The following is a 2,812-nucleotide window of genomic DNA, read 5'->3' as shown; positions in this document are numbered from 1 at the left end:
GAGATTAGGTTTTCCCTCAGAAGGAAATCATGTCTTGATTGAGGCAAAATTGTCTTCTTTCTAACTGCCATCCATTGTTCCTTATTCTGGCCTCTAGGGGCAATCAAAGTAAATTAATCCCTCCTCCACATAGAGATCTTAAAATACTTGAGTACAGTCTCTGTTCTCCTACTGCTTCCTCCCATGTGTTTTCTCTGGGCAAAACATCTCAGTTCCTTCCACTGATCCTGGTATAACATTCTGATTGTCCTCCTCTGCATTTATCCCAGATTCTTAATCTTTCCTTGTGTGGTGTTTAAAATGGAATCCAGCTGATCTCCGATCTGACACTTACTAGCTGTGTGACAAAGGAAAGGTGAAGGGAACAAGCATTTGTTAAGTGTCTACTATGCGCCAAAGCTACTATGCTAAGCACTTTACAAATATCTTATTTGATCCTCACATGAACCCTGGGAAGTAGGTACAATTATTCTCCCAATTTTATAGTTGAGGCAACTGATACGTGAAGAGTTTAATTGACTTGCCTAAGGTCATACAGCTGTTAAGGGTCTGAGGCTAGATTTGAATTCAAGTCTTCTTAACTCCAGACTCAGTGGTCTATCCACCTCAACACCTACCTGCCTAGGCAAGTCACTTAACCTTTGTTTGCCTCCTGACCCCATCTATAAAATGGGGATAATAATAGCCTCTACCTCCCAGGGTTGTTGTGAGGATCAAATGAAAATATTTGTGAAGTACTTTGCATACCTTAAAGTGCTATATACATGTTAGCTAGCTGTTCTAGTATGAATCAAACCCCTTCTATATGTGTAGTTCCCCCTATTAGAATGTAAATTCCTTGATAGTAGAGACCATTTCATTTTGTATTTGTATCCCCAGTACCTAGCACAATGCCTGGTATATGATAAATACTTAATAAATACTTCCTCCCTCTCTCCTTCCCTCCTTCCCTTCCTTCCTTCTTTCCTTCCTTTTTTCTCCCTTCCTTCCTTCCTCCCTTCCTTCCTTCCTTCCTTCTCTCCTCTTCCTTTCTCCTTTCCTCCTTTCCTTCTTTTCTTCCTCATATCATAGGCTGGCTTAATAGGTATTTTTTATTCACTTAATATTTTCTGTGTGGATTGTTAGTCACACTCTTCAGTGTAATTATCAGTCTCATTAAGGAGGTCCTGATGCAATCAGTATTATGTCATTTGCAAACAGGAACATCTTGCCATTTTTATAGAATTCCACTTTCACATGGCCTACGAACAGAAAATCTATGATTGTGTCAAACACTTTTGTTAAGTTTATGTTTCTCTGTCTTACACCTCAGTTGGTACTGATAACCAGAGGCCCATTGAACAAGTAATTTATGAGACTGATCCCATGAAGAAATCATGTATAATCTTAACATGCAAAATTTTGTTGGAGAACAGATTTATTCTTTTGAGTCAAATGCTATATTTTAGTCAACAAATAATAAACACTGTGGGACCTTGAATTTTCTACATCTTTTAGTCATTTGTGTGACTATAATGACGTGGTCTGCTGTAGAAAATCATTTGCAAGTCTTCCTATTCCATCCTCATATTTTCATCAAGGATATACTTCATACACACATTAATCATTTTCAGTTATTTCATAGATATAAGAAAGTATGGATTGGGTTGGTTAGTTATTGGTGTTTTTTCAATTACCTTTTTACCAATCATCTGACTTTGTCCACCATTTTCAGATATTTAGCATTTTTATCATTCAGTTCTTTAAAAACTATGTTGTTTTCAGCACAAATTTTTCACAGGTGTACTTGGGCTGGCTCTATTGCTCTTCTAGTCTCTACCTCCTTTAGTGCCATTTCTGCTTTCCCTTATGGACATCAGGGAATGAGAAGTTAGCGGCCGTATATGGTTCTGCTGTTATCTATGATGAAAAATGTGTTTCAAATGTGCTTATTGATATGTTCAACTTCCAGCTTCTTTTCTTTCTTCATGCTGAACCAAAATGTCCTTTTGGTCTTCATGTTGAAGTCACTGAGGATCAAGGTACATGTTACATGATCTTAGGCTGCATTAAGAATCATTGTGGTCAGGACTAAGGAGGCCTGATCATATCATGTATGGAGCAATATGCTCGGTATGAATGAAGGATTTGATGAAGGACATCGATAATCTAGGGAGGATACCGAAAAGAACAACCCGGATGGCAAAGGGCCTTGAAATCATGGCATATGATGATTATTTGAAAGAACTAGAGATGCTTGGTTTGGAGAAGACCCAACAGGGAACATGACAGTGGTTTTCAAATATTTTAAAGGCCATCATATGGAGGAGTGATAAGATTTGGCACAGTGAAAAGAATTCTGCCTCTGTAATTAGAAAATATGGGTTTCTATCTTGCTTCTAATATGACCTGTGTGACTCTGGGCATTCATTCTCATTGGCCTCAGGGTTCTTACCTGTTGGGGGTTGGGCCAATGTTCCTCCCAGCTCTAGATCTATGATCCTGGGGTCATTGATTAGAAGTCACAAATAGGAAAATTTATATATGATGTTAAGTAATCTTCCTAATGAGGCATTACATAAAGCACGCGTTGGATGATCACTTGTGAGGTTTGCTGTAGGCCAGAGTCAGCAGACTATAGCCTCATCCCAAATCCTATCTCCCCAACTCAAGTTAAGAATGATTTGTAGGTTTCTAAACATAAAAAAAATTTATTTCAGATGCAATAAAACATCATTTAAAACTGTCAAAACAATTCTTAGATCATAGGCTATACAAAATAGGGGTAGGCCAGATTTGGCTATAGTTTACCAATCCCTGTGTAGAAGAATTC

The sequence above is a fragment of the Vombatus ursinus genome, unplaced genomic scaffold (genome assembly GCF_900497805.2).
Source record: "Vombatus ursinus unplaced genomic scaffold, bare-nosed wombat genome assembly UNPS02014770.1, whole genome shotgun sequence".
Classification (NCBI taxonomy): domain Eukaryota; kingdom Metazoa; phylum Chordata; class Mammalia; order Diprotodontia; family Vombatidae; genus Vombatus; species Vombatus ursinus.
The sequence above is the reverse complement of the archived record's forward strand: the minus strand, read 5'-3'. Positions refer to the sequence as shown.